This window comes from Maylandia zebra, linkage group LG4 (assembly GCF_041146795.1).
Source record: "Maylandia zebra isolate NMK-2024a linkage group LG4, Mzebra_GT3a, whole genome shotgun sequence".
In the NCBI taxonomy this organism is placed as follows: domain Eukaryota; kingdom Metazoa; phylum Chordata; class Actinopteri; order Cichliformes; family Cichlidae; genus Maylandia; species Maylandia zebra.
The window spans coordinates 22,496,213-22,516,165 of NC_135170.1; the positions used below are offsets into that span (position 1 = coordinate 22,496,213).

General features: G+C 39.1%; 2 protein-coding genes across 5 annotated transcripts in view; both read right to left on the minus strand.

Annotated features, from left to right (window-relative positions):
* The window catches only part of LOC101474776 (nuclear GTPase SLIP-GC), a 162,196-nt gene extending 145,100 nt beyond the window's left edge, over positions 1 to 17,096 (minus strand). The window contains exons 1-3 of the mRNA XM_076883178.1: positions 17,006 to 17,096; positions 16,675 to 16,917; positions 16,445 to 16,542 (exon numbers count right to left, since the gene is read on the minus strand). The gene's annotated coding sequence lies outside the window, so the exon portion shown is untranslated. The remainder of the gene's footprint in view (positions 1 to 16,444; positions 16,543 to 16,674; positions 16,918 to 17,005) is intronic.
* LOC106675070 (nuclear GTPase SLIP-GC) overlaps positions 1 to 19,953 on the minus strand; it is a 141,663-nt gene that overhangs the window by 109,869 nt on the left and 11,841 nt on the right. The window contains exon 22 of one of the 4 annotated variants that reach the window (XM_076883180.1): positions 17,748 to 19,213. The exons of the other annotated variants lie outside the window; for them this stretch is intronic. The gene's annotated coding sequence lies outside the window, so the exon portion shown is untranslated. Of the gene's footprint in view, positions 1 to 17,747; positions 19,214 to 19,953 lie in introns of those variants that run through there. 4 annotated transcript variants of the gene reach the window in all.

Consider the following 19,953-nt stretch of genomic DNA (forward strand, 5'->3'; position numbering starts at 1 on the left):
TTGATATTAATGAGTTTTTTGGGTTCATTGAGAACATGGTTGTTGTTCAATAATAAAATTATTCCTCAAAAATACAACTTGCCTAATAATTCTGCACTCCCTGTAATGTTAATAAAAAATCTCCATATAATGTATGACTATAATGAAGTCTGGGGTGGGGTGGCTGTAGCTCAGGTGGCAGAGCAGGTCAGCCACTAATCAGAAGATCGGTGGTTCGATCCCAGGCTGCCTCCTGGCTGCATGCCAAATATCCTTGGGCAAGATACTAACCCCATGTCTGCCTACTAGTGGTAGTCAGAGGGTCCGGTGGCGCCAGTGTCCGGCAGCCTCGCCTCTGTCAGTGCGCCCCAGGGCAGCTGTGGCTACAATGTAGCTTGCCATTGCCAGTGTGTGAATGTGTTTGTGAATGGGTGAATGACTGAATGTAGTGTAAAGCGCTTTTGGGGTCCTTAGGGACTAGTAAAGCGCTATACAAATGCAGGCCATTTACCATTTTAACAGGAAACAAAAAACTTCCATATCCAAAGCTGATGAATATAAACGTCTGAAAATGTTAGCTGCATCTCATGTTTTTGGAATTACTTCAGATGAAGGCATTAACAGGGAGGCTTTTCTAAATCTTGGAGATTCATACTGATTACCAAAAGAGTAGTAAAAGAGACTAGAAGAATATTTATAGATAATGAAGCCAGTGTTGTTGTTTTTTTGTTTGTTGTTGTTTTTTAGTTTGTTTGTTTGTTGTTGTTGTTTTTTTGTAGAAACAAGTTTGTTTCATTAATGTGGGATATGCTATGTTTGTTTCCACTGAACTGTGGATGAAAACATGTAATTTTGTCCAGGATAAATTGACTGAATGGCATTTCAGTGAGCTGATTCACAGATTTGAAGTTAAAGTATTTCATTACAGTTTTGGTTTTGGTAAAAACAAAATACTACTCCACAACAAATGCCACAGTGACACTTTTTTTTATGTGATTTTGTAACTTAATTCCATTGCAGAGGAGAGCATTGACAAAAAGCTCTCCTAAGTCTTGAGGATTCAGACAGAATCAGTGCTTTGATCCCTAAAAAAAGGGGACCAAGAGTAACGTAATATTTTATTAAATTTTACAGAAAATGGTCAAATCCTGGAACATAAAGCCATTAAAGTTTGCCTCATATAAACACATTTCTGAAGAGATGAATGTTGTGATTTAGCTCAAAAACCATTTCAGTGGAGAGACAACAGAGGCGCTCATCACTTCTTTAAAAGTCTGCTTGTTTTGCTTCTCTGATGCTGTCCACTTCTCTGGAATATGGTTGTGACTGGTTTTTACACCCTGGAACTGTGACAACAAAAGGCTCTGTGAAAATATGTTTGTTGAAAATGTAAGAGAGGCTGAAAAGTTAAAAAAAAAAAAAAAATCAAAGTATGGAATAAAAGGCGTGTTGTGCCTTTCTAGACTTTCCTTGTTTGACATTGTGTTGCATTGTGTGGATTTGTACCCAGATGTTTACACTCAGTTTTAGTTAGTGTATGTGTCTTTGGGTGAATGTAAAACTTCATGAAAGACTGATATGTAGATGAACAGATTTTACAAATAGGCTCCCGTCTTCACATGTTAAAGCCTCCATCAGAAATGAGCTGGTGATTTCCACGATCACTGGGGTGTTGTGAAACTTTTGAGCAGCGAGTTTTCCTTTAGTTTTATGCATTTAGTATTCTGCCGTCCTTTAGCCTCCACTTCTCCAACATTTTTTTGTTTTGTTTTTTTTTGTCAGGTAGCATTCACATTCTGCAAAAAGAATAACTCTTCTAAAATGACTTTCACATGGCCCATGAGAACCTTGAAACCTTAAATAAAAGTATGTGTATTTATTTTAGGTATAAAACATTTTTTTGCAATGTTGGTTGTTTTACCCTGTTGTTAAAAGAAATGCACATACCACCAAAGTGAAAGAAAGTATTAGTATTTCTGGATAAACAAGTTTCTTATTAGCATGAACAAAAAGCAGCTGTTGATATCCCAGAATAGGACAAGTACAAATCATTTGCACACATAACAAATGGTTTGCATGCATAATAAATGGTGGTGGTGATGGTTGTGCAAGAGGTCATTGGTTTCGAGGAAAATTGGGTGTGGGTAGTCAAACTAGCATGCAAATCACTTGTACCTACTCCTGGATATCAACAGCAGCTTTTTGCCTATGCAAATGAGAAACCTGTTTATAAAAAAAAAAAAACCTTCTCAGGGTGTGCCACTTGGCTTCACTGTCTGGTATCTCTATTACTTTCAACACCTTCTGTAACATATCTAACTCCACACATCTAAACTCAAGTTGCTGAAAACATTTTTATTTCTTCGAATCAACATGTTAACAGAATTATCTGAGTAATGACACAATGTTTAAGAAATGATCTGCAGTTTTGTTGAGTTTAATTGGTTTGATTGTTGAGTTCAAACTTTAAATATTATACTATTTAATAACACTAATGTCACCTGTATCAGTGCTGGGAGGGGACTATTCTTACACATTCTGTCACAGTCTGGCCGGGGCAGACTGTATGTGTTTGCAAAAGAGGACTCAAACGCAGACCAAAAACTGAACGTGGCGTGGATTTAACAAAAAACAAGCCGTTTATTGAGGCTAGCAAAGAGGGTACAAACAAATGGGCATTGGTGAAACTAAACAATAACCTAAACTGGGTGAACTAAAACTAAACACGAAAAAACCTTAAACATGGTGAACTGACATAGATACCTGAAGTTGTGACATGGATGCGCAGACGACCTGACAAAGAATGACTGAAAGCACACGGACTAAATACACACAGGAGGATAATGAGGGAAGTGGGAACACATGGGGAAACAGCTGACACATGAACATAACGATGTCACAGTGGAAGAGTAAACTATACACGATGAACACAGGAACACCAGACCTCTTCAAAATAAAACAGGAAACATACTGACTGAACTCTAGACATGTAAACTTAACAGCAACTGGGGAGACGGAACATAGGAACCTGAAACATGGTACAAAAACGTCACAGTAGACACAACATGGAACACAGGGAAGCCATATTACAAAGCCAAAGAACTAAACCTATGATAACCATAACTGAGACCAAAGGAAACAAGAAACAGTACAACAAAGGACTCAAAACATAACCCATAATATAAAAACACAAGATCTCTTCAAAATAAAATAGGAAACATAATGAGATGCAGACATGACAACCAGAACTTGACAACGTAAGACACAGACATGAAACACATGAAGAGCAGGGGAGACTTAACATGGGTTGGAAACACAAGGAGGAACTAATAAGCAAATGAACATAGGAGACCTAATGGGCTTAAACATACTATAAACATCAAAATGAACTAAAACTCAAAACACTGGGTCATAAGACTGTTGAGAAATCAGTTTTACCCCGGTTCTTTTTATTCCTCGAGCATCCAGAGATGGCACCGGACTCAGTAGTCATTTCACAAAACTTTATTCATCTTTACTCATCTTCATTTATCTTTACTCTTCTTCATTTAAGCATGCACCACAGTGTGGGGCCTCCCTGCTGCTGCGGAGTCGGGGCGGTCTGCATCTCCCCACCGCAGGGAAAAGGGTAACACCACCTGGGTCTGGGTGCAGTTCCCCCCTCCAGGGGCAAGGGTACCTAGACCCGGTTCGTAGAGTACGCTTGGGGAGTGTGATCGTGTGTACAGCGTCTCTTTATGTCTGTCTCCACGTTGGTTGAGTGTGGAGTAAGTGCATATGAGAGCATGAGGGTGGGAATGGATGTTTGTATTTGTGTGTGCCTGTATGTCTGTGTCTATATGTCAGGTTGGGTATCAGACGCCACCTCTCTGGGGACATCTCAGGCCCTCCAAGGTTTGGAGGCCTATCTCCCCCCACCACCACTTCCCCTGCCAGTGGCGGACTCCCTCAGACATCGGTGCGTTGGTGGTTCTTTGTGTCTGGGGATGGGCGTCCAGGTACACGCCGGCTCACTCCTTGGCGGCCGCTTATCGGGGCCTGGAGCCTGGGGCTCGCTCGGGCCACTTCGGAGGTGGGGTGCCCCCGGCCTCTCGGCCTGGGGCTCGGTCACTCAGGCACAGCTGGCTGCCGGCGGAGCACACGGGCGCGTCACTGCAACTCCCCCTGGCTTCTGCTCCGCGGCTGCTGGGTGAACCCTCATCTGGGACTCTCCTCAGCTCTTTCTGGGACAGTGGCGCGGCTGCCCCTCTGTTAGTCTTCCTTGGTCTCTTGTGTTCTGGGGGCCTCTGGATGTCTGGAGTTTTGATCTCCTCCATACCTGCTTCATGCCCTGGAGGACGGGGCTGTGGCCCCCCCCACACCCTCTAGCAGATCATTACATGAAGGAACCTTTTAAAAAAACAAGCGCGTCCATGCTCACAGGTGTACACACGGGTGATCACACCCACAAACTACACCCTTTTGGCTCCTACCTCAAAGCACACTGTGTGCTGTTGATCTTATGTGTTGCACAATAATGTTTAATATTTAGTATTTACTGTCATATTCCCATATATCATTGTGATGTTGTTTATTCTATTACTCTTGTTCGCTTCGGCTTGTTTTCTTTTTTCTTTCTCAACAGGTGATCCAAGTGATCGATATATGCATTTTTTCTTTTTTCCTGCCCATTCTGTTGGTTTTTGTTTTTTGCCCTTCTCCCCCGTCCCTCTTCTCAGCTGTTTCTCTTTCCCTCTTTCTTTCTCTCCTTCTTTTTCCAGTCAAGTCTGTCCCGTATACAGCAAGTGAAAATAAAATAAACAATAAAAGGTGAATCAAATGGACCATTATGGCAAGGCTGGGATGGTCAATTTGGTAAAGTAAATCCGTTGGGCATCTTTCTTTGCCTTTAGACAATAATTCTGATGGCAAAAGAGCCAAACGGGACAGGCAAAAAAAAAAAAAAAAAAAAAAAAAAAAAAAAAGAAGATGTAAGTACAACTCCTCTGGTTTGATATGCAAAACAAATTATTGCGCTAGCTTACACGGTTCAGGTTCTACAGGGATTTAAAGGGTTAACAATAACAATGTATTGAATAATGACTTTAAAAAATAATATAAAATAGTGTGCAAATACTGATAACAGTGCAAATGTTTGCAATATAAAAAATAAATGAAAAATGTAAACATCTATGTTTAGTGAACTTTGCAGTGTTGCTCTGTGGTTCAGTTACGACACTGTAGCAAAGTGTACACACTATGTCTACTTGATCCACGTCAAGTAGAACCCATAATGTTTCCACACCACTGAAGTTTTGTTTTTTTTTACCTCTCTTTTCAACCAACGGCAGTCCCTCTCCTCCCCAAATAACTTCTGCTTCAGGATAGGTAATTGTAATAATAATAAAGACACAAATCTGTTTCAAAAATCCAGTAGTTTAAATTTGTTTTATGTATGCCTTTACAATAGAGACTATAGCTTGGTTATCAAGCAGGGTTATAGTTGTTATAGTTACAGTTGCGGCGTATGTTTGGTAGCAGTTTACTACCACAAATACACTGTGCTAGGGTACCAATAAACCTGCTGCGGTTGTACTTTGACCTACATAACCAACCTGGTTTACGCTTGTACTACAATATAAGGTAGTCTAAGGTAGTGATCAACATTGTGGCCAGCGCTTACAACTGTATGGGCTGCGTTGACAGCAATGTGTAGTTACCTTTCTAGGCAGCATCTTGTTTTGGTTCTGGCATATGTGAAAACGAAGTACTGACTACTGGTACTTTTTGGTGTGGGTGATATAAAGCAAAAGAAAGAAAACCAAAAAAGTGCCATCTACATCGAAAAAAAAAAAAAAAAAAGCATGCACTTCTAGAAGGGAAGACGAGGCCGGTGTCCCTCTCCAAATCTTCACCCCTTTGTTAGTTACAGCCAGCTTTATAGAAGCGACCCCATCATAAACCCCCCCCACGGTGTGCTGCAAACTCTGTGTCTGTGTCTATGTGCACGAGCACATGAATGCCTACATGTACACGTTCCCACGTGTCTATGTGAGTGCTCGTGTGTGACTGTGTATGCATACCTGTGTGTATGTGTGAGTGCACATGAGTGAGTGTGCGTGTGGATGTGTGTGCGTGACAATTAAAACACTGTGGGTGTAGGTAACTCCCTGGAGGTCATAAAACCCATCTCCCTTCCAAACCACAGTTATCCAGTTACAAATGTTGAGACCCCCACCCTAAAACATCCTCTGGGGAATTTCCACTCAGTGGGGGAGAGGCCTCCTACAATCTACTCCTAAGTTCACGACACAGTGAGGCCTTTATTACTTTAAGGGCAGTATCAATGTCTCTACAATAGTTCTACATTCTATGATAACACGTTTCTAAACTCCAAAATAAGCTAAACACTCCTACAAGACCCAGGATCGTGACACATTCTTGAATTTGGCTGGGCGCTGCTCTTGTGGCGACCTGCAGCAGGTGTTTACTGGCGGTTTCTTTCTCTTTTTCTTTTTCTTTCTCTTTTTCTTTTTAACTTTGTTTTAACTCTGTTTTTAACCGTGGTTTTAACTTTTTATGAGGTTTTTTGCCGAGATGGAGATCTTCTACACCTTAGTTTTATTAGTAAGTAAAGTAAGTAAAATTTATTTATATAGCACTTTTTAAGACAAAAACGCTGTTACAAAGTGCTTCACATGAAAACATGTCAAACAATTGTTGTTGGCGATATTCACCTGGAGTCATTCACTCTCACTGACAATCACTTATACACGTGAGGAACTACTTGGATTACGGTGGTCCTGTTTATTCTATGTAGGACTCTTCTAATGCTCGGACAGATGTGATTCTTGGTGAGGATTTATTTGCCCGGTCAAAGACTAATTTGGAAAGCCCCACCACTTGAGAAAACGCGGAAAGAAAGGCAGCGTGCGTCAGCGTGTAAGAAAACTTCGGAGGAAGAATAATGTTCCTCTGTCTTCTATGATTCTGGCCAATGTCCAATCTCTTAGGAACAAAACAGGGAGGCTTGTCTGATGGCGCTTACCGAGACGTGGCTGACACTTCACTGCAAATCAGCGGCTTTGGGACCCCTGTCAGATTGGATCGGAACTGTGGAGTAACACGCAAATCTCACGGAGGAGGGGTATGTTTGTATATCAACCAGGGCTGGTGTAATAACTTTACTGTGCGGGAGCGGTTGTGCCTTCCTGACATCAAGCTCCTTTCAGTATCTGTCAGGCCTTTTTACTTACCGAGGGAGTTCCCTCAAATTTTTGTCACTGTTGTTTACATTCATTGCCATTTTTAAAGTGGTACACAATCTGCAGACTCGCTCTCTGGATGCTCCTAATTTTATTCTTGGTGATTTTAACAATTGTAATCTTAAGAAATCACTGAACAATTTCTTTCAATATGTCACTTGTCCTATAAGGCTGGATTTGTGTTATGGACCAATTAAGGGGGCATATAAGTCTGTGGCCGGACCTGCGCTAGGTTCTTTGGATCACAATGTTATTCATCTCCTCCCTGCTTACAGATCTGTGATTAGGAGGGAGAAGGCCTGTGTGAAGCGGACTAATATCTGGACAAAAGACAGTTGTGTTGCCCTTTAGGGGTGTTTTAATTGCACTGACTGGTCCTTGTTTTAAGAGAGCACTTCTGATTTGGATGAACTCAGTGATGTGGTGTGTAGCTACATCTCTTTTTGCAAAGACTCTGTGATTCCAGTCAGAGAATTTAAGACTTTCCCTAATAACAAACCGTGGCTCCCTAAAGATATTAAGGATCTGATTCTTAAAATGGAAAATTGCTTTTAACAAGGGAGACATTCCCACTGTGAGAATATTGAGGAAGGAGGTGAGGGCTGCAATAAAGATTGCCAGAATGAGGTATAGAAATAAGATTGAGGCAGAACTCAGCAGTAACAACCTCAAAAGAGCTTGGCTTTGTATGAAAACAATGGCAGGGCTACAGACGAAAGGTAAAAGTAATATTACCTTAGAGGGGTTTACCTCTGACAAAAATCTGGCAGACAGTCTTAACAGTTTTTACCTTCCTTTTGAGAACTTTGACTGTTCTAGGCAGACCAGCACACTGAGGGAAAAGACTATCACTCCCCCATCATTTTGTATTGATGAGAGGGGGGTAGCTAATCTTTTTAGACACACTAAAAGCAAGAGTCCTGGACCTGACAACATCTGTGGACAATTACTGAGAACTTGTGCTGATCAGCTGAGTGGGATTTTTCACCATATCTTCTCACTTTCTTTAGAGCTACAGACAGTATCTAAGATTTGGAAACATACTATCATTGTTCCTGTTGCTAAGGGCAGTTCTCCTAAGGTACTGAATGATTTTAGGCCTGTGGCTCTGACTTCTTTAGTGATGAAGTCATTTGAGAAGATAATTAAGGAGATCTTAATGCATGTTGAACACCATCTTGACCCCTTCTAGTTCGCCTATAGAGCAGGGAGAGGTGTGGAGGATGCTGTTGTCACACTCCTGCATCTCTTGTATAAGCATCTTGAGGCCCCCCACACCCATGCAAAATTATTATTTGCTGACTTTTCATCGACATTCAATACAATTCAACCCTTCTTACTTGCTGACAAGCTTTACAATCATTTCAAGCTTGACACTAGTCTGGTCCGCTGGGTGACAGACTTTCTGACTAATAGGTCACAATGCGTGAGGGTGAATCATGTATTTTCTGATGTGCTCTCCTCCTCTACTGGATCACCCCAGGGTTGCTGCCTCTCTCCCCTTCTGTTCATTCTGTACACAAATGAGTGTCGCAGCAATTTCTCGAACAGACATATCCTGAAGTTTGCTGACGACACAGTGATCGTCAGTCTTCTAGTGGGGGACGAGTCAGGCCATGGACAGGTTGTAGATGATTTTATGATTTGGTGTGATGAGTACTTCCTTTCACTTAATGTGTCAAAAACTAAAGACATGATTATTGATTTTAGGAAGTCCTCTTATAGCTCATCACCTACTGTCATTAAAACTGCCGATATTGGGATAGTTGAGAGTTATAAATATCTAGGTGTGGTACTTGACCATAAACTGTGTTTTGAATCTCATGCTGATGCCACTACTAAAAAAGTTCAACAAAGACTGTTCTTTTTAAGGAAAATTAGATCTTTTAATGTCTCATTTGAAATGTTGTCTTTGTTTTATAGAAGTTTTATTGAATCTGTGATGTATTTTTGTATTGCTGCCTGGTTTGGTAACCTGACGATGAAGGCTCATTCTATTATTAATTGTTTGAACCATCCACTTCACAGTGAGTTTGAGTTGTTGCCTTCCGGCCGCCGTTTTAGAGTACCTGTGAGGAAGACTAAAAGACTTTTGTTTTTGTTTTTAACTGAATTATTTTGCACTTAGTTGAAGTTAATAAGGTCACTTTTTAGTTTACCTCTCCGACTTCCGAACACTGCATTTGGGTCCAACTCCTGCCTAGTGATGTGCAAATGAAACAATGAACCCTCTACTGAACCACTTCATCAGTCCTGTTGAAAATTGGTTCATTCATTCAAAGCTTTGTTTCAGTGACATCTAGTGGTGAAATAGGAGACAACACATATAGTCTCAATTTTCATGTGCTGATTGTATCGAAGTTTTGTGTGAATGATATAAATACAATTTTGTAATGATGGATTGATTGGTCAGTTGATTCTGTAAATTATGTAATGTAGCAGGTAGATGAAGGTATCCTAGGGGAAACAGGATGTGTTGGGATGGTAGGGCGTGCTTGAGAAACTAGGGATGTCTGTGATCAAATGGAGGTTAGAGAAGTTCAGTTGTTTTTGTTTCTTCGTATGAAGAATAAAGTATGCAGATGGGGAAGCATAAGATCTTTAGTCTCTATAGTTTTAGTGCCAATGAAAAAAGTTATGCTTTTGTCAACATGTTGATGACAGTAAAGGTAAGTGGAGAGATTAAACAAGATATCATAAATAATTTTTATTTAAATAAAGCATTTTGAAACTGTGGCACAATATTTGTATGGAAACTATCAGTATTTCACAAACTGTGAGTAAACATCATGAAGGCCTGTGCCTTGTCTGAATGATTATTTGGTATTTGTTTTCACGCAGGAGCCAAACATTTTTCCTCAACATTTGGAATCTGCTTCAGCGTCTGACAAAACAGATGGCAAAGACACGGTAAGAAATGAAGTCAGAAAAGATACCTTTAAACTGGTTGAAAATTCAGTGATTTACAATGATTTTATCTGCAAACAAACATTTTGTCTTCATAAAGCTGCATTAAGAGGAGCAATAAATAATGAAGCTAAAAAATGCAAACAGCTTCAAATTTGTTTGAATATGCATATCTGAAATGCACCTTCATCAATTGAATATGAAATATTAAGAGTATAGGTAGGCCTGGCTGATGTTTTGGCCTTGTTTTACATGCAGGACCACAACATTTTTCCATTTTATTTGGAGTTTGTTTCAACAATTGACAACACAAGATGAAGGAATATTGATGTTTCTTCTCAAATTGTTTTGTTATGCTAATATTATTTGTGTATAGAAAACATGTCTGTTTATCTTTTCAGAGTAATGAGCCAATTTGCTCCAGGGCAACAGTAGCTCGAGGACAAAGTCCAACCACATTTACTGTCAGGTGTGTAAAATCTTCATGGGAAACAATCCTGATTCTTGTTGTTCTCACTGTGCCTCAGTGTTCAGCAAAGCAAGCAGCATTCAAAATGGAAACTTCTTTCTGTACTCATCCCTGAAAGATCTCCTGAAAGGTATCCTTGAGAACCACAGCACTGAGTTGTTACCTAAAACAGTTAAAGATGAGCATGATAACATTAAAGATGTGATGGATGGGATGATGTACCAGAATCTCCTTAGAAAATTAATCCCAGATAATCAATTTCAGTGGAGAGACAGCAGAGGCACTCTTCATTCATCAAAAGTCTTCTGCTTGGTTTGCTCCTCTGACGCTGTGGCGAGGCCACTTCTCCGGAATTGCAAACAATTCAATGGAGAATATGGTTGTGACTGGTGTTTACACCCTGGCACAGTGGTAACAAAAGGCTCTGGATCTGTGAGGTCATATCGATATGATGAAACTAAACAAGAATCAAGATCAAAAATTATGTTTGTTGAAAATGCAAGAGAGGCTGAAAGCTCCCATGAAAACACCTCAGAGTATGGAGTAAAAGGAATGTCCTTACTTTCCAGACTTCCTTTGTTTGACATTGTGTTTGGATTTGTACCAGAATATATGCACTCAGTTTTAGTTGGTGTGACTAAGCAACTTATTGGATTGTGGCTGAACTCAGAGAACTCCAAGAAAGACTGGTATGTAGGTCAACAGATTTCACAAATGGACTCTTATCTCCGAATGTTAAAGCCTCCATCAGAGGAACAGCGCAAATTTAAGGGCCCTACTTAGCAACATAAACTACAACCTTAAAAAAATTTAAGACAAGTTTCTCAGTTGGCAGTGCCTGCCAAGCCACCTTCGTTGCTTTGTTTATGACCCCAATCCAGGTTTTGGGTTGGGGAATTTCACCAGTAAATGAAACCACTGATTGTTACAATCTGCTTGGAAATTCACTCCATCTGCATATCACAGGATCCATAAAACTAGCAATAGAAAAGCTTTTAAATCGATTGGTTTCATTCAGATCAGTGGAAGCCTTTGACAGCTTCATCAACAGAAATACTGTTTTCTCTGTAAACCATGAAGAGGCAGACAGAACAGACTGTGTCATAAAACTCAAGAATGGCTGCTATGGAGAAATACAGTTCATCGTCAGGTTTAAAGAGAACTGTGTTTGCACATCCAACTGTGTGTGCTCGGCTATTTCAGTCATTGTGGTCCAGCTGTTTTATATCAAACGTGATGCAGAGGACAGCAGGATGATTCCTGACAGTGCATCAAGGAATATCTTTGTGGAAGTGGAAAGGACAACTCAGCTCAAAGCCTTCTTCTTGAGGGATGTTAGGTGTAAATGCATGGATGTGAATGGTTGGCTTTTTAAACAGTTTGGAGTCATTTTATTCAGTGTGTGAATGTGTGTGTGAATGGGTGGATGACTGGATGTGTAAAGCGCTTTGGGGTCCTTAGGGACTAGTAAAAGCGCTATACAAATACAGGTCATTTACCATTTACCATTTTGGTGTGACAGTGTGGACATAATGTAATCAGTGCAATGTAGGATTATATCACTAATTACCATATGTGCCTGTAGGAAACAGACCTAGATTATTAGTAAACAGGCACAAGCTTGCCTTTCCCAACTTTGCATTCACTAAGTAATTTTCATACATGTCAGTTTACCTCTATTCAAAATGAAATGCAAATTATTGTGACATATAAACATTTTGTGCATTCATGCTAAAAATCCAGGGCGAGTGGATAAATGTGGTTTATTGTATCCTGATACAGATTACTATTACTGAGATAAAAACTTCATATCACCTCATAATTAGTGTTAGACCTGCTGATGGTTCTAACACCATCATTAAGTTTGCAGATGACACCATGGTGATTGGCCTCATCAGTGACAACGATGAGGCCAACTACAGGGAGGAGGTGGATCATCTGGCTGAGTGGTGCGACACAAACAACCTGCTGCTTAACACCAAGAAGACTAAGGAGCTCATCGTGGACTACAGGGGGAATGCTGACCCACATCCACCCATCCACATTAAGGGGACGGCTGTGGAGCGTGTGAGCAGCTTCAAGTTCCTGGGAGTCCACATCTCCAAGGATCTCATCTGGACGACCAACTGCTCCAAGCTGGTCAAGAAGGCTCACCAGCGCCTCTTCTTCTTGAGGACTCTGAGGAAGAACCACCTGTCCTCAGACATCCTGGTGAACTTCTATCGCTGCACCATCGAGAGCATCCTGACCAACTGTATAACAGTCTGGTACGGGAACTGCTCTGCCTCGGACCGGAAGGCGTTGCAGAGGGTCGTGAAAACTGTCCAGCGCATCGCCAGAGCACCACTTCCTGCCATAAAAGACATCTACAGGAAGCGGTGTCTGAAAAGGGCTGGGGAAATCATCAAAGACCCCAGTCACCCATCACATGGACTCTTCACCCTCCTGCCCTCTGGGAGGCGCTACAGGAGCCTCCGGACTAAGACCACCATGTACCAGAACAGCTTCTTCCCCACAGCTATCAGACTCCTGAACTCTGCCTCCTGACATCTGACCCACGTTAAACTCATGGACTGAACATACACACACCCACAACCACCTACACACACAATGGACAACTGTACCCTCAAACACACAATAATAACATGGACTGAACCACCACTCACAACCACTAGCACTTTATATAGTCTCTGTAGAAATTATCCACATATGTCACTTATCTTAACTGCACTACTGTATAGCTCTGTGTAAATAATCATTCTGTACATACGATAATTTTTAATCCTACAACTGTTTATAACCTGCATAGTTCACATTTCTGTATAACTGTATATCTCAGATTCTTGTATAGTTTTTTTATTTCATATTCTGTATAGTTTTTTTCATATTTATATCCTGTTCATAGCCTGTGCATACTTATAGTTATAGAATATTCATAAGTTATGAATCACAACATACTTCATACCGTGTACATTATAACATAATAGACCCATTTCTGTAATATACTTACATATCTATATTATTGCTAATATATATTGTAATATATCTATATCATGGCTAAAGCACTTCTGGATGGATGCAAACTGCATTTCGTTGCCCTGTACCTGTGACATGTGCAATGACAATAAAGTTGAATTCTATTGAATTCTATTCTATTCTATAATATTGTCTAATGGCTGATGAGACTAATAAATGAGACTTATTCTACTTAATGTTGGAATTTGACAAGCCCGTTGAATATAATACAGATTGGTTTGCTCAAGAATGTTTGTATCCTGCCAAGTAAAAAATGATTAAAATTAAATTCTTATTACTTTAAATATGACTGAAAAAAATTGGTTGGCATGCTTATTCACTCTGGATTTGTGGTGGTATTCAGAGTAAATTCAAATAATTTCCAAAAAAAGATGTGTAAATACAGTAAATGATTTTTATCTATTTTTGAAAAATAAACACCACTGTTAATATGTGGCTTTATTACCTTACCAAACGCCAGAATTAAATATCTAAGTAGGATCCTTGTTTGAAACCATGTTGAACTTGTTTACTGGTTCATGAAACATCGGTAAAGCAAACAACAGAAAAGACGCTCATATATAGACTTATGGCTTAAGTTGACTTAGTTTAACAGTATCATGAATTAAATTCCATAAAATTTTAATCATGTCAGTCTCTGTGTCTCTTTGGTTGACCTAGTTTCAGGCCAAATATTGTTTTTGCTTTTGTCTCTCTCTCTCTGTATCTGTATCTATAAAATGTCTTATATTATTTTTCATTCTATTTTATTTCTTGGTCTTATTAATTTATTTTTTGAGTCATTTCTGAAACAAAGTCCATACTGAATGCCTGTGCATCTGTGGTCGTGTGAAGCACATTAATGTGAAAGAATTAATGTAAAGAGCATGAAGAGAGCATGAGAAAATGACTTCAGGAAATGGTTGTGTTATAAAAGGACTTAAAAACATTACTTCAGTTATAGTACACCAACATGTCTTATACATTAGCACTAAGGAAACACTGAATGACCTGGTGGTTTTTGTCCATAAGACTACTCATCTAAGATTACCACAAAATTATTATTATGTGCTTGATGTGCCTCACCTTTGGCCCTGGCTCCTCCCCTCTGACTGCACTAGGACAAATTGCCACCTGATAAAATAACACATTGATTCGTGCCATATAAAAAGTGAGACATGTCAATTCAGATTCTTTGTCAAATATACACTAATGAATCAATTTACATCAGCAGCCTAACAATTGTCATGATAATAAATACTAGTTAATCTATAGCACCAAACCATCAGCCAGTCACCTGTGACCTCGCCTCTTCACCTCTGTCCGAGCTACAACATGGCAGAACTGCCTCTGTCACCTGATGAATAACAGTGAGACATTCCAAATACATGCAGTCACACATGTGCTTCAAATACAGTAATGAACCAACAAGTCATCATCCAACTTCACCTGTGATCTTGTATCAACATTACTCTCTGAGCTTTGTGTTGGTTCTTCTGTCACCTGACAAATAGGACATACATCACAATAATAATAAAATGTGTAGCTTCAGTGTTTCTGTCAATTTGTGCAGATCTTGACTCATCAGTAATGTTTGTAGGGTGAGTGCATTTTTAAAACAATTTGTGCAAACTGCACTACAAGGTGGAATATTTGCAAAATCATGACTACCTCATGACATTTTGTCTCAAAAATGAACCCTATGAATATGTCAGTACCATTAGGATGAAATTATTGTGTCACCAATATTTTAACGTTAGACATAACTTTAACAGCCTCTGTAAACTAATATCCTGGTTTGCTCGAGGCTGCCGTTTTCTCTGACAGTTTCAATCAAAATTAGATATGTTATTCTTGGAGACTGAGATAACTAATAGTGCTGCCTGTTGTGCAGTTAGTTTCCAAAACACGTTATTCATAGTTACATACAATTTTAGACTGATGTGGGCCAAAGCCTAGCATAGCCTGTAACGTTATTATGACGCACACATTTTATGAGTAAACTTGACTTTAAGTGACTTACAGGTTTCTTTGAAAAATACTTTCTTATATCCAGGTTCTTCCTTTTTGCTTTTTGTGTTTTCTTTTACTTTTTTTGCTTTACTTTTTAACAGAGGAGTGAAACGATGTTGGGTGATGAACACTTTTAAAAAAAATAATTATTAATACCATCTTTAATCCTCAAAAGTATTAATAAAAATAGAAATTGCCACTCTGTTCTGTCACAGTCATCAGCCCAGCCACAACCATCCCACAATAGATAAATGCAACTGTTATGTTTGACTTGCTGAATTATGGTGTATAGGTAGTAGATTCACTGACAGTTAGAAGGAAAAAGAATTTATAAATCTTGGCTGAAAATTGTTGCTTAATCAGTGTTTGTGTTTTTAGAATGGCGTATTTAACATGCTCAAATGTTGTATCGCTACATAAAATAATTGTGGTTCACACAAACATGCCTTCTTTTCCTCCCTGTGCTATTCATTTTACTGTTAGTGGTTTTAGATTGTAAAACACAAAAAGGGACAGCATATGAAAACATACATTTGTGGGGCCACATAAAAATATCTGCAGTTTGTGATGTGATTATAGAACTAAAACAAATGATTTTCCTTCCATATTCAAAGTGCCAAAGAGAATGAGATCCCTCGGTTCATCTCTAAAAGTGGAGTAAAAGGACTTAGCATCCAGCCTTTTTATGGGAATCGTGATGCAGAGTGATAAAACTGAGTTTACTTAGATGTTATTTTGCTAACGGTTAATTGTGTTTAAATTTAATCAACATGATGAAATAGAAAGTGTAGTTTGGATAATGAAATTATTTTCATACCTGACTTTTTCACCCAGATTCCACGAGTGTTTTTGACTACGCTGCTCATCCTTGTGTTTCTGCGTGAGATTGTGGAAGTCTGAGAGATGTGAGAATCTCTGAGTTTCCCATGTATGATTAAGAAAGAAGTTATATTAAGTGTGTTGTGATTAGTAAATGCAGAAGATTCATGTGTAATTAATAGAATATATGTGATTATACATGAAGTGTATGAAGGAAAGTATATTCACATGCGAGAGAAACAACAGGATGGGATGCCCATCTTCCCCCCTTCTTCCTCTTACCACACTTGGTAAGATGCGATGAAAGCAGTGCGTTTATTTACAGTGAAGAGATGTTACATAACAATACATTCCAGTGCGTTCCGTCGACTCCCGTGCAGTGTCTTCTCCCAAAATGTCCGTGTTCGCGCTCTCCGCTCCCGTGTCTCTGCAGTCTCCGTGCTTGCTGCTCTCTACCATTCCACGCTCCTCCTGGGGGGGGGGAAATAATAGCGGCAGCCGTCAGGACACTTTATCGGCGGGCATATACACACTGAACTTGTAACTCTAGGAAACTGACATGGAGTCTCACACAACGATCCCACGTCAAGGAGCGCTCAGCCACACTGTTAAGTAGCTGCCCAACGAGGCTTGATCAGCTCCAGGTGTGTGATGATCTTCAGGTGTGGCCAGCAACCTGGCAGGGCCACACCCACCAAGCCTGAAGGTGCCTGTCACAACTGCACACGCACACACAGACACACCTCCCTATACACACACAAGCATGAACATGCTTGGGAAAGGCAGCACAGTGCAGAAAAATATATAAAATGAGACCCCAACTGCTCGTGGACCCTGGGTCGCTCAGACCCAGGTCGATGACACCTGTAATATTTTAATATCACACAAAAGGTTATAAAAGGTTACTTTGGCTATAAAAGTTAGCAGATCCTTGGGCCCTATTTTACAGGCCACTAAACTTTAACCCAGTTAGTTACCAGGTACACAGCTGCTGATAAGACATGTGACTGGAGGATTGTAGATGACCTATAAGGCCACCCAGACAAGAACACCTTCCACAATCCACAATCATTTAACTTGGTTTGTGGTTCAGTCTTTACAATCCATAGATAATTTTGTTGTATGTTACAAACTACTGTGGTGCTACAAAATACTTTTTGGCAGGTAGCTTATTTTTAGGTTCAGAAAAAACAAGATCAGGATTTGAAAAATCATGTTTCCATCTTACAGCTATAGAAACAATACAGAATAGAAACAACAGAAAACAATATGATATAATAGCTAAAGCAGAAGCAGAGACGTATTTTTTTGCTGCTGCTTTATTACTCATGACAACCAAATTAAACCATTGTATTACACTAAATAATATTTATGTTAGAAATGTAAGAACATGGTATACATAAGTCATGTGCTATAAAGGTCTCAAGAATAAAACTGACAAATGCATCATGAATATAAATGAATCATGACTAAAGACATTAAATTGTAATATTCAAATTTACTACAAGGGAAAGAAAATCTGCTATTGAAAGAAAAACATAAATTGAATCCTTAAACCTGAAAAGAGTCTGAATATCACAGTATTCCTGTGGTTTAAGGCACTAAAATTAAAATCTGTAATATTGTAGTTCTACCGCTGTATCTAATTTTCTGTATAATTCGGGTCTACAAATAATGAACAAATATGACAAAAGGGAGAAAAAAGAGACCAAAACATTTTTGGACAGAGTGCTGGCCATTTGGTTTAGACCCTCACAATTAAAACTGTAATACCCCTGGGAGGAATTAATACTTAAAATTCTCAATCCATCCATTTTCTTCTGCTTATCCAATCCAGGGTTGCTGGAGCCTTTCCCAGTTGTCAGGCGAGAGGCAGAGTACACCCTGAACAGGTTCCTAAGGTTATTCCACTCAAATAAAACTGAAATAAAAACTAAGACTAGATATGAATATTTTAGTTAAACAAAATAAAAACAATAATCAACAGAAATGATTAAATGACCTCATTTGAAATACAAATCAGTTTATAGAGGAAATAGCCTTAGTTTCAGTATTTGTTAGTTTGGTAAAAATGTTATTACAATGTGCCTGACATGTTATTGATGGACATGTTTGAGACACTGAACATCTACAAGACATCTACAAGGCAAGAAGTGTTATTTCTACTGGTTTTCCTAAATTTTACCTCTGATGTTTGCACTAAATACAACAATAATTACAAATACAACAATAATTAAAAAAACAAAAACATAACAGTAATAAAACCCAACTAAAACTAAACTTTTTCAAACAATAAATTGAAACAAGAACAGTCTTGAAACTTGAATTAAAACAAAAAGTCACAATGAAATAAAAATTAATGACAAAAATACAAAACTATAATAACTGTGTCACACAGCTAACTGTCATTCTTGCTCACATGCACATCTATATCCAAGATCACCAATTAACCTAACCCCCACGCATGTTTTTGGCCTGTGGGAAGAAGTTGGAGTACACAGAGAGCACCCACACAGACACAGAAAGAAAAAGCAAAGTCCACACAGAAAGGCTGCAAACTGGATTCAAACCCAGGAGCTTCTCTCAGTAAAGACTGAAAAATCTCATTTCATCAAATTCATAAAAGTCAAACACAGCATTCAAAGACAGCAGGCAACACAACAGAAATGTCTGTGGTGATATCCAGAGACCTCATGCTTTTGGTCAGTGTTCCCTCAGAGATGTTGAGTGGGTCATCAGGTTTCTGCTGTTACTGTGTGGAGCAAATCTGAAACATCCAGTAATAATAAGCACAAAGATTTTTAACACTCAGCTGCTCAGGCAAACAGTAAAATTGCCAGTGCTTACAGCTAGCTTTAAGATGTCTTGAAAGCTCCTCAGCCTAGAATAGAAAATCTTAATATCTGTTGTTTCTGTTACTGTTTGTGTAGAAAATCATTTTTGGAAACTTTATTTTAACATGTTTGAGGTGACTCGGATGTAAAAAGGGTAAAATAACACAAATTATAAGTGGTGATATTATTCAAATACTTCGTCTGTGCACAGCAATAACAAATTCGGCATGTTTACCTCAGCTGTCAGTCTGATATGAGTCAATAAGTCACTTCTGTCCAAAGACAGTATTCAGGGAAGTATATCCTGAATTATTATGTTGGTAGTGCTTCTGTTTTCACCACTGTTAGCAGTTGTTTAGCAGCTCTAGCAGCTGCTAAACTTCTTTTAAAGTAGATGTAACATTGTGGTGTCATACTTTAACACTGCATAACATTACTTGGCACAATGCTAGCTAAGAACCAGCTGTTTTTTTTTAGCTGAGATGATGAAAATACAAATGGACAGGTTAAATGGACATATGTAATTTAACCCTGGAGAACCCATGGGGTCAAATTTGACCCCATGGGTTCTCCAGGGTTAAAATGGTTATTTCTGATCTTAAATTATGGCACACTTATTGACACTAAACAGTAAAAATTTAAAAGTTACTGTATACTTAGGTGCTTAGGATTG